Source organism: Heterodontus francisci, chromosome 31 (assembly GCF_036365525.1).
Source record: "Heterodontus francisci isolate sHetFra1 chromosome 31, sHetFra1.hap1, whole genome shotgun sequence".
Lineage (NCBI taxonomy): Eukaryota > Metazoa > Chordata > Chondrichthyes > Heterodontiformes > Heterodontidae > Heterodontus > Heterodontus francisci.
Window position 1 is genome coordinate 59,451,978 of NC_090401.1, and position 12,723 is coordinate 59,464,700.

At 42.2% G+C, this 12,723-nt stretch overlaps 1 protein-coding gene across 3 annotated transcripts in view; it reads right to left on the reverse strand.

The window, feature by feature from the left end:
* cd164l2 (CD164 sialomucin-like 2) overlaps positions 1-12,723 on the reverse strand; it is a 113,834-nt gene that overhangs the window by 7,687 nt on the left and 93,424 nt on the right. For all 3 annotated transcript variants that reach the window (XR_010968922.1, XR_010968921.1, XR_010968920.1), the window contains exon 7: positions 5,911-6,061. The gene's annotated coding sequence lies outside the window, so the exon portion shown is untranslated. The remainder of the gene's footprint in view (positions 1-5,910; positions 6,062-12,723) is intronic.

Genomic DNA, 12,723 nt, shown 5'->3' on the forward strand with positions numbered 1-12,723 from the left:
TACAAGGATGTTGCCAGGACTGGAAAAATGCAGCTATGAGGAAAGATTGGATAGGCTGGGGTTGTTCTCCTTGGAACAGAGAAGGCTGAGGGGAGATCTGATTGAAATGTACAAAATTTTGAGGGGCCCGGATGGAGTGGAGGTGAAGGGTCTATTCACCTTAGCAGAGAGGTCAGTGATGAGAGGGCATAGATTTAAAGTGATTGGTAGAAAAATTAGAGGGGAGATGAGAAAAAACGTTTCCACCCAGAGGGTGGTGGAGGTCTGGAACTCACTACCTGAAAGGGTAGTTGAGGCAGAAACCCTCAACTTATTCTAAAAGAATCTGGATACGCAACTCAAGTGCCGTAACTGCAGGGCTACGGACCAAATGCTAGAAGGTGGGATTAGAATAGGTGGATCATTTTTCAGCCGGCACAGACACAATGGGCCAAGTGGCCTCTTTCTGTGCCTTAAACTTTCTATGATTCTATAAACTGCCTTCTGGAAAGGATTTTTGTGCTTGTGTGAACACATGTATAGAGCAAATACGTAATTCTATCTGAATTCACTGCAAGTTAAATTGCAAATTAAATTATCTACTGGCTGTGAAACGTTATATGCTCCAGTAGCTTTGAACACTAGCTAACTAAATTGTGGATCCTTTGAAGGGCACTGGTGATTTGACTTGTAGATTCCTGTCAGGCAGTTGTCATAGAATGCAAACCTGCAGTTTTTATCTGAGTGAGGCATTGAAAATAAACCTTGTTTTTCAATAGCTGACCAGTTGCATATTGTGCTACTGTTGGCAAATCCCAGTTTATGTGAATGATGGGTGTTAATGGTCATTCGCGGCCCATTGTTTACATCGAAATCGGTGGCGGTAATGTAAAATGCAGCCCCTGGGGTGGGACTTGAACCCAAAACCTTGTGACGTAGAGGTGACAGTGCTACCAACCGAACCACAGCTGACACATCATAGCTTGCCTACAGCTTACTTCCAGAAAGCAATTGTAATTTGTTCATTTTCTTTCCGGGAAAATGGAATTGAAGACTAAGATTAGCCACGACCATATTGAATGGCGATATTAAACACGGCGGCTCATTTAAATGGCTGGGGTGGACCGACCTCCCTGATGACATGGAAAGGGCGGGCTGTCCGTCCCCAGCAATGGCATCAGCAGCCTTTGTGCAGGCGCTGACGCCATTTTTAAAGGGCTTCAAGTCCTTCCATTTAATTTCAATATTTTAAAAAATAGGTTCCCAAAAATTTTTAAAACATTTAATCTGCCCTTCTCCCATCCCCCCCCCAATAACCATCCAATGCATTACTTGCCCTCTCCCCCCCAAAAACCCTTTCCCTGCCCACCCGACCTCCCTCCCAAGTGCAAAAACTTTAACCTCTAACCCTTCCCACCATCCCCTAAACCAATGATATTATTTTGACCCAGCTCCCCCCACCCCCACACTGAAAAACTTACTTGCTCCCCCCTCCCCACCAGGGTTCCACCTTGAATCCACGGACGGGGATCTGAAGGCACGGGGGTGCTGGCCACTAGCACCAATAGCACCCTGGAACAGACGACGGAAGCAGGTAGATCATTTATTCCTTCATTAGCATTATTGAACATATGTAAATTTGGCTTCTGTCGCCGAGCGGCCGGGGGAGGGGGTTGGTATGGGGAGGGCTCTGCCAGAGGCATGTGACGGCACACCCCTGCCACAAGCCCCAACATCAGGGGGAGGGCTGTAAAATTCAACCTAAAGGCTTGAGCACAAAAAATCAAGCTTGGCATTGCCGAAGTGTCGTCTCTCAGGTCTAAGACATTAAACTGAAGCTCCGTCTGCCTACTTGAGTGGATGTAAAAGATCCCATGGCACTATTTCGAACAAGAGCAGAGGAGTTATCCCCAGTGTCCTGGCCAATATTTATCCCTCAATCAACATCACAAAAGCAGATGACCTGGTCATTATCACATTGCCTGTTTTGGGAGCTTCCTGTGCACAATTTGTCTGCTACATTTCCTACATTACAACAGGGACTACAATTCCAAAGTACTTCATTGGCTGTAAAGCACTTTGAGACATCCAGTGGCTGTGAAAGGTGCTATATAAATGCAAGTTCTTTTTAAACCTAAAGAAAGCAGGTTTACTAATGGTTATCGATGAGAACTCTTGCCTATTATCTTAACTATCCCTTCAAAGACACAAATTTTTGACTGGGTCACTATCTGACAAAATCTTTCCATTGTGAAGGGGAAACTGACATTAATTATTATGGTCAACCCCCTTTTCCTTCACCTCATTAACAAGACATTAACGGCAATCTTGGAATATTAACACTGGTGGAAACGGACCACTCAAAAGATAATCATTGGAACAATGGGACCATGAGGGAGATTGGAATTCTTAGACATGAACTAATTAAGTTGCAAGAGAGGAAATGCACACTGGGCCATCATGTGCACCACCATCTGTGTGTTTAAGCGTGCTGTTCTTTCTCGCTCTCTCTGCTGGCAGACAAGCAACTGAGACTGACCAGTAAGGACCCAAATGGGCTCTCTCCCTATCTCTTGCGCTCCAGAGCACCTTGCAAGTTCGAATGCCTGCTGGCTGTAACCATCCAAGTCTATCATTGAAGCAGACAGAGACCCTTTGAACAAAACCATCTGCATCACTGTCCAAAGGAAACCCAGAACCAGCTGGCCACATCTACAAGCCAGAAGCCTCAAGACCACTGTGTTCAGCTGGAAGACAACGGAGTTACCAAACTCCACAGACTGTATACTTTTAAAAAAATATCGCTCTGCATTCTAATCCAACCAATCTATTCTTCCACGCTCTGTAACCTATTTGTGTGTGTGAGAAAGTTGGAGCATAGTTTATTATTTTACTTAGCTTGGTTTTAAGTACAATAAAGATAACCTCTTTGTTAAACTCATGAAAACCTGTCCAATTGGTTCTTTTATGATCATAGCATGTTAATGGTCAAACACTCATTGAATTGGTAAGCATATCCACCTTTTAAAAGAAATAAACCCTGTTGCGGTCAAACAAGGAGTAGAACAAGAGGGGTGCCTTTCGACCCCTCCTCACCGGATCATAACATTGTTTTTATTTCAGATTTCCAGTATCCGCAGTATTTTGTTTTTAAATTATTCCTGGTATCCTGGCCAATATTTATCTCTCAATCAACATCAGAAAAAAAAACAGATTATCTAATCATTTTCACATTGCTGTTTGTGGGAGTTTGCAGTGTGCAAATTGGTTGCCATGTTTCCTACATTACAACAGTAACTACACTTCAAAAAGTACATCATTGGCTGTAAACCACTTTGAAACGTCCAGTAGTCATGAAAAGTGCTGTATAAATGCAAGTGTTTCGTTCAAGAGAAGGTCAAAAGGGAAATTAGATCCTAAGAGCACTCTTCTACTCTTAACCACATGCTGCTCCCATTCTGCAGAGATTTGTGGATCTGGGGGAAGGACTGTCTTGGCCAGATGATAGAGAATAATGCAAGAGCATTCTTAACTTCTTGATTGAAACTTGACATTTTAATTTTATCACGGTCCTGTGTTTTTTTTTCTCTCCTTTGAAGTACTGCGGTGCGCCTTTAAGAACTCTCCACACAGGCACGGTAAGCCAGGGTGCATTCTGGTTGCCAAGCCACAGCTTGGCATACATGTTATGTGAATGAAATGCTACACCATGGAATATACGTACAGGTCATTAGCAAAACCCAGAGACAGCCACAGAGAGAGAGAGGACAGAGATTCAATGTTGCAGTTTGACTTTTGAAAACTGGCTGGCAAAAACTGGTTTGAGCAGAGACAGACTGTTCCAGCAATTGAAGGGAGAAGGAGAGCTCTGAGACAATTTAAACAGAAGAGAAAGAGAGCTGTGTTATTTCTCGCTCAAGAATATTCTATGAAGTCAAGCTGAATGAATTCTCCAAGAAAAATAAGAAAAGCTCTTCTTCCTTAACAAATTATCAGTATTGCTGTGTTTATCACTGAAGGGACAGTTTATGCTACAACTGCCAAACTGAACTGCTGAATTCCTATCTTTGGAAGGACCTTTTTTTCATCAGACCCTGGAAGACTGCAAGTGAACTTTGATCGTTTTGTATTAGAAGACATTCGTCAGGAACGTAATTTACAAAGAGAAGTTTATTTGTTTTATTTCTGAGAAAAAGCTACTTATAAAATCTACATTCTTTTAAAAGCTCAACCACTGTTCATTTTTAGTATATGTATGCGAATGCAGGAGTTAGATATTTAAATAAATTATAAGATCTTTAGATTTTGGTTTATCTTAGTAATGTTTAAGATTTTAGGTTTTTTTAATAAACAGTTAATTTGTTGATATCTAAAGATGCCTGGTTTGGTTCGCTTCATTCGGGGGTTACTAGATTGTTCAAATTGGCTGGGTTTTTTCCCGATTTGGAAAGCTTAAAGAAATATGATGCGACCTGTGGAGTGACGGGACTGAATTGACAGAGCGTTGCTCCCATCACGATCAGAATCATATATTTTGATTGGGGGCTTTGTCCTGAGTGGTTATAACAATTTTTAATGTTTGTGTCAACTTTTGAGACTGCACAGCTGGCCTGAAACAAAGGATCCCTGACATACATGTTATGTGAATGAAATGCTACACCATGGAATATACGTACAGGTCATTAGCAAAACCCAGAGACAGCAGAGAAGCTTTCTTAAATTACTTGTGAATGTACATTAAGATTTCAACTCTTCAACATCCACTCATTTAAACACAAGCAAAACATACAATGTTTTAACAATCAGGTCATTGATGCTGCTAGAGAGGTAGTGTGAAACTAACATTAAATAACACAGTGATAGGCATGTACACTATAGACCTGTAAATGAAAACAGACCTGCATAGTACTTAAAAATGAAAACTGGAATGCCTCATAATCTGTGAACTGAAAATGACCCCCTACTTCTACCTCTGTAATATTTCCAATCTCCATCCCTACCTCAGCATCTTCTGCTGAAACCCTCATCCACCCTTTTGTTACCTCTAGACTCAACTATCCCAGTTCTCTCATGGCTGACCTCCCATCTTCCAACCTCTATAAACTTAAGCTCATCCAAAAACTCTGCCCAAACTAGTACTAAGTACCAGTCACCCATCACCCATGTTTATGGACCTACATTGGCCCTTGGTCCAGCAATGTCTTAATTTTAAAATTCTCATCCTCATGTTCAAATCCCTCCATACCTTCGTCCTCTCTACCTCTGTAACCTCCTCCAGCCCTCTGAAAACTCTGTGTTCCTCCAACTCTGGCTTCTTGTGCAGCCTCCACTCCCTTTGCCACACCATTGGCAGCCATGCTTTCAGCTGTCTAGGTCCCAAATGCTGGAATTCCCTCCCTAAACCTCTCCGACTCTCTCTCCTCCTTTAAGATACTGCTTGAAACCTGTCAATTTTAGAAAACTAATGATCACCTGGCCTAATGTCTCCTTCTTTGCCTCAACGTCAATTTATATCTGATTATGCTCATGTGAAGTACCTTGGGATGTTTTATATGCATCATGTGAAACCACTGAAAAGAAAACAGCACTTAAAAAAACCCCGTTTACTCAGCCCATAATATCACTCCTACAAAAGGTATTTTCTGAAAGATAATACAGCCAGCTACTTTAAACTAAGTCTACTACATGGGCAATTTGAGAAATGTATATATTTACTCATTACATTCATATTTAAATTAAATATGTTAATTCTAAATCAATGAAAGATAATTATACATCAGAAGGAAGGTAATGCAGCATTATTTCTTTAAAGCCTGATAAACTATATTGGTGCTTTTATCATTTTTTGGCCTATCAAAATATTCCTTTATAATTACAAGAATACACTTTATACTTCACATGATCAATAAATGCTTCCAACAATTTCAATACCTGTTATAATGTGTGCTGTTGAATCTAGTATACTTTTTTCCCTTTGAAAAGGGCAGTATGATGAGTTCAGGCTTTTTCATTGCTCTTGGGTCTTCTGGAGTCCTCACTTATATGACAATGTGCAGAGCCAGCAAGGCAATTTTCCGTCAACCTTCACGTAAAGAAAGCAGTGACGTACTGTTACAAGCCCAAGAAATTTAAAGTACTGTCATACATATCGGAGGTACGATGATACAACATCCACGGAATAACTCTGAAGAGTTATGAAAAAAACGGATTTTGTCTTTAAAAAATAAACCTTTATTTTAAAACGTGAACAATGGTCCAAAATAGCCGAAGAAAAAGGGATTAGCATTTTGTGTCTGACAAAGGACAAATCTTCAAAGCCAAAAGGTGTTAATGAAACCAATCTCACACCTATTATAGAAACATTTCAGAATTGAATGTCTTCTTCTAAAACAAAGGAGGCGTGAAGTAGCCACGTCCTGGACCATTATGCAATCATCATGGGGTAGAAACCAAAATGTCTCCTAACAGAAAGTGAGAAGTTTACTTGAAAAAAAGACAGCCAGAGCAAGAGAGAGAGACTAACTCAGAAGTGAAGCTATTTGTAACAGCTGGCATTCCAGCAAGCCAGAAAGCACATGCCCTGCTGAAAAATATCCAGCATCTACATTATACTGCAGAGAGAACAAGAAGTGACCCACCATCAACAGAACCTTCAATCAAGAGAGAAGTCTACAATCATCTCAGGCCTGCAACCATCTAGAGTCTGAAGAGAATTTAACAGGTTTATCTTAACCCTTCTTCCCTACTAAAACCCACCTGCCTTTCCTTTCTCTATCTATTTCTTCTTGTGTGTGTGCGTATGAGCGAATGCGTGAGTGAATGAGGTTGTGACAATTTCAGGATAAGGCGTACTGATCAATAAACAATTGACTTTCTGTTTTTAAAACCTACCAAAAGAAAACTGTCGCTGTCTGGTTATTTGAAAAAAAACACCAAGGGGCTAAACTCTAATACAAATACACTTGCTGTAGTCAGGTGGGGAGTTGAACAGTGAGAACCACCCTCATCACACCACATGGCCAAAACAGAAGACACATTGAATTAGGTAATAATCAACAGAGGCGCACATATAATTGGGTCTATGTCAGTATAACACTAGGTCTGGTTAAATGATAAAGGACATGCAAACACTTTGGAAATTTTTTTTACTGCTAATGAATCACCAGACTTCATTATAGTTTAACAGAAAAATATTAATATGACTCATGATAAATGAGCCATACCAGCACTGGAAATATGAGGTGTGGAAGGAGAACTACAATTTTAACACTTTCCCTAACTTACTTTGAAACAATGTGATGTATGTCACAGCTCTAACTACTTCCTCTTCAGCTCAGTTGGAATGAAACGAAGCTGGCTCACCTGATGGCTTCAGGGAAAAATGCACAACGTGGTGTAGTAAGGAGTCATAAAGGTGTCTCCATGTCTGATCCCTGATCTGTGCTAAATTAGCAAACCTCAACAAACAATGAGGTTTCTAGAACTGGCTTTGGTCTGTTGAGGCAAACCAAATAAAGGACACCTGATTCCCACTGTTGATCATTATCCAGCCATCCGTGCTGGAAAGTGTACATTTCTGAAAGTCAATTGAGGACATGACCAGATGCTTCTCCAGTGGGTCTAATTAACTGGTCACCACTCATCAAAAGGTTCACACAGGAAGAACAGCCACTTGCACAAGATACTGGGAGGGCTATTGCTGCACATAAAACCTCACTGCAACACAAGTTAGCACCTGCAGGTGAAAAGGGGAAAAGATTGTGATGCAAAACTTTATTAAATAGATTTGAATTTCATAAAGATTTCCCAGGCTTCAAAATTTCTGATACCATTCTGTTTTCATAGCTTTAGATTGCAATCATGAAAAGAGATCATTACATCATCCAAACTTAAGTAGATTTTATACATCTTATGCAGAAGACATATTGTTTTGAGAAGTATCCATTTACAAAGTTTTGATCGTATCTCAAAATCACAAATTGCACCATATTATCCACCAACCACATGGTTTGGCATATCCAGTTGCCTTGATACATCTGTAATACTCAGTAAAGGTATTTACTTATTTCTTGTCATCTTTTCGATCATATGCACACCGCTGTTTGCAATGTTCATAAAGTTGGACCGTACTTTTCACAGTTTGTACAATGCTGCCATTTGTTTCCAATAAAGGCTGCTATAATATTGCAATGCTGACATGGTTTAGGCTGAAAAAACCACTACCTGCAAGTCTTTTGAATAGTGGAAGGTCATTAAATAGATTATTAGCATAACATCTTCATCTCTGATCTTGCCTCAGCTCATCTGCTGCCGATAGCCTTCTGCATACCTTTGTTAATCCTAAACTCTACTATTCCAAAGCTCTCCTGGCCGGCCTTGCACTCTCTGTAAACTTGAGCTCATCCAAAACTCTGCTGCCCAGATCCTAACTTGAACCAAGTCCTGTTCACCCATCAACCCTGTGCTCGCTGAACTATACTGGCTCTTGGTTCGACAGCACCTCGATTTAAAAATTTTCATCCTTGTTTTCAAATCCCGCCATAGCCTTGCCCCTCTCTACCTGTGACTTCTTCCAGCCCTACAACCCTCCTCCAATATGGCCTCATGTGCATCCCTGATTCTCCTCACTCTGCGATTGGTGGTCATACCTTCAGCTACCTAGGGCCCAAGCTCTCTCTTCTTTAAGCCACCCCTTAAAACCTACCTTTTTTGACCATGTTTTTGAGCACCTGCCCTAATATCTCCTTATGTGGCTTTGTGTTAAATTCTGCTTGATAATCGCTCCTGTGAGGTGTTTTGGGACACTTTACTACATTAAAGGTGCCATATAAATGCAAGTTGTTGTTATTGCACCAAAAGCATGTCACTTTGATGGTTTTGTCGATTTCTACAGGAAATTTTCAGGAATACACACTATGGGTTAATATTTTCCAGACACAGGAAACTAACGCTATGAATTTAATATACTAGCACATCTCCTGTGGCATTTCTCACAGTAAGTTGGACAATTTGCTGTTTTATAAGGACATGAGCATTGTTCAGTTTAAGCACTATATTATTCTAGAAGTGATGTGCCATTGGGTCCCTTTAAGGAACAACACAATATTTAATTGTGATGCGTCACTGAGTTTGATTCTGATTCAGGTAGTGAGCTTTGTAAATTGGAACGTGGTCAGAAATTTCAGGCTCCAGTTCAGAACACGCAGTGTTTGTAAATTGTTTTTGCATCTGTAACTAAGTGCGATGTTTTCAGTGTGATATCTGCACATAGGTGCTTCCTTTTAATACATTACACAAGTGAATTTCCAGTGACTTTGGTCAAAGAACATAAGGACAAAGCACACTTTCTTAGAATGGATTAGTGGCGTTGTAAGTATGTGGATCTGCACCTTATGAAATTCCACTCAGTGGTGTAAGTGTGAAGTTGCAGGCATAATTGCATGGCAAAGAATAATGCCCAAATAAGGGCAAATATTCATCAAATTACAAACTGACCAAAAATGCTATCCTCAGGGCAGATGAATTAGTACCCGAAGCCTATTGCCAAAAGTTTAGAACCCTCAAGAAACAAGCTAATCAAACTTATCTGGAGTTTAACAGAAGTAAGCAGCTGAGGGCTCTTAAAGTACAGCTCAACTATGAGAATCTCAGAGAAGTAATTTTGTTAGAGGAATTTAAACACTCTCTCCCACTGTCCATAAAGACCCATGGAGAGAAGCAGCGGGTCCAGAGAGCCCAGCAAGCAGCCATTCTGGCTGATGAGTTTGCTTTAATTTAGAAGTCGGTTTCCCAGGGGAGAACCTATCCTAGTCACCTGCAGAAATCCGAAAAGGACAAAGGGTGGGAAGGTGATAGGAGCCCAAGCAGTCCTGGGAAAGGAAAGCAGGAAACACAGGGGGCCCTCCTCTAGCCAAAAAGGAAGGTGCTTTGAGTAAGAGTGAGACCCGGAGACCTGTGTGCTTCCATTGTAATAAAGCAGGGCACTTAAAAGCTGACTGATGGAAACTAAAGGGGAAACTGGTAGGGTTAATCAGGGCACACCCGCTCAGTGAAGACTGGAATCTGATGGAAAGCCCAACAGAACAAACTGTGGCTTTAACTGCAGTAAGAGTGAGACCCAGGAAGTTTACTATGGCCAGTGCAGGAAAATTTAATAGGATTCCTGAGGGTTATCAAGGTTAAGAACATATGAATTAGGAGCAGGAGTAGGCCACTCGGCCCTTCGAGCCTGCTCCGCCATTCAATAAGTTCGTGCCTGAACTGATTACTCCACATTTCCACCTACCCCCAATAACCTTCCTCCCTCTTGCTTATCAAATATCTATCAACCTCTGCCTTAAAAATATTCAAACACTCTGCTTCTATTACCTTTTGAGGAAGAGAATTCCAAAGACTCACGACCCTCTGAGATAAAAAATTTCTCCTCATCTCTGTCTTAAATGGGCAACCCCTTATTTTTAAACAGTGACCCCTAGATCTAGATTCTCCCACAAGGGGAAACATCCTTTCCACAACCACCCTGTCAAGACCCCTCAGGACCTTACATGTTTCAATCAAGTCGCCTCTTACTCTTCTAAATTCCAACAGATACAAGCCTAACCTGTCCAATCTTTCCTCGTAAGACAGCCTGCCCATTCCAAGTATTAGTCTGGTAAATTTAAGGTTTTGTGTCTGAAGGCAAAGTAACCCCACACCCCTCGAATAGGGCAGGCAAGCCCATAGCAATTCTCAGGGACACAGGGGTCACTAGATCCCTTTTACTGGGAAAAGGCCTGACCTTTCCCTCAGAGAGTGCAATGAACACCAAAATCATGGTGAATTGTATTGGAGGGCAGTATATGCCTGTACCTGTACAACGGGTGCACCCAGTGTGACCTAATTTCAGGACCGGTGACCAAAGGGACTGCCCCTAGTTTGCCTGTGGATGGGGTTGACCTGCTCCTAGGTAATGATCTGGCGGGGGTGAAGGTGGTAGCCCCCCCAGTTGCGAAAGAAAGACCGCAGGAGGTGAGAGTGACAGGGCAGTGGCGGGAGACAGACCCCTGCAGAGTCCCTGAATGTGTAGTGGATCAGGCCATGATCAAACCAGCTCCCCCAGAGGAAACTGTATTAACATTGCAGACAGATGACCAGGTCTGTCTGTCTGAGACTTCCTTTGGAAAGTTAGAAGACCCAGGAAATGAATTAAATGGATTTTCCCTAGCTGAGGCTCAGCGAGCCAACCCAGTATTGCGAGAGTTAGCACAGGCTGCCCAGTCTGAAAGTGAAGCAGAGGGAGTCCCTGATTGCTACTATTTGAAGAATGAGGTACTGATGAGGAAATAGAGTTCTCCTCACAGACCTGAGAGCAAGAGCGGACAGTAGTTCACCAGTTAATGGTGCCTCAGAGGTACGGGGGGGGGAGAACTATTGAGAAGGGCCCACGAGACTACAGTGGCTGCACATGCTGGTATACGAAAGACCAAAGCCCGCATAAGACAGCAGTTTGACTGGCCAAAACTCCACAAAGATGTGGTGGAGTACGGCAAGAATTGCCACATATGCCAGGTTGAGGGGAAACCCCAACCTACAGTGAAACCTGCACCACTATTTCCTGTACCGGTGTTAGGAGGACCCTCCAGCAGAGGGCTGTTGAACTGTAAGGGACCCCTGCTGAGAACAAAAGGGAACAGGCAGGCACACAGCTGGCAAAAGGTTAGACAGGGAAGGGGGAAAAGTGACCAAGAGGGAAGGTTAAAGGAGGTCCGGGAGGAATCCCGGATGAGAACCTACTGTCCGGTCAGCCAATTCCAAAAAATGTGAAAAGTTAGATAGACCCCACATCCTCCTACGTAATTGTAGACACAAGAAGCACCCCACCAGAGTTGCCAACAGCATTTGCAGGAACCTGCAGAGACAAAGAAAGACCTCTAGGGAACAGAAAAACCGTGAGGGTGATGCCTCATCTAGTCCAAGTGCCATAGGGTAGTGCAATAGAGTCTACACACATACCTGCAGGCAGGAGTGTCCCAGATAACAAAGGGGAGATTACCAAAGAATCTTCCCCCACAATCAGAGAAAAAGGGAACCATGCGTCCCCTGAAGTCAAAAGCCTTTGCATGACTCAGCAAAGCACTGAAAAAGACAGTTCAGGATAGACCCGCCCACTACTGACTTTCTTGGAAAAAATTTGAAGTTACGGCTACATGGACAATAAATTTCAAATTGTTGCTGGGAAGAAGAGAAGGCCTGTTAGAAGGGGTTGCTAGGCCCCTGGCTGGAAAGACATTTTTGCACATTAACAGATGCTGTTTGGAACAAAGGAGCTATCTCCTGCTCCAATACAATCCACAAACAGACGTGGTCAAACCAGTTAGTCACATGACTAACCTGCTTGGTAGTTTGGGCTTTTTTCTGAACTGTACAGTTTGAACTGAGAGTCTGGAGAAAGCTGTTTGCTCCTGATTGAAAAGATCTTTCCTGGCTGGCTCACGACAGCTTCTCCTGTCTGCTCCCATCTCTTTCTCACAAAGTTCTGAATCTACTGAAGACACATGAATCGCAAGAAAGAAAAGTCTCCTGCAGCAAACGAGGTTTAAGAATAATACTGGGCCCCAACAAAAAGATCTACCTACAATCAAGGACTCGACAGTGAGCTTGAAGACGCTTAACTAAAACTCTTCAGATACTGCCTCAAATTTTTCCACTTTATTTTCTTCTTTTCTGTCCCTATCTGCATGTGTGTCTCGCATCTGCATGCTAGCG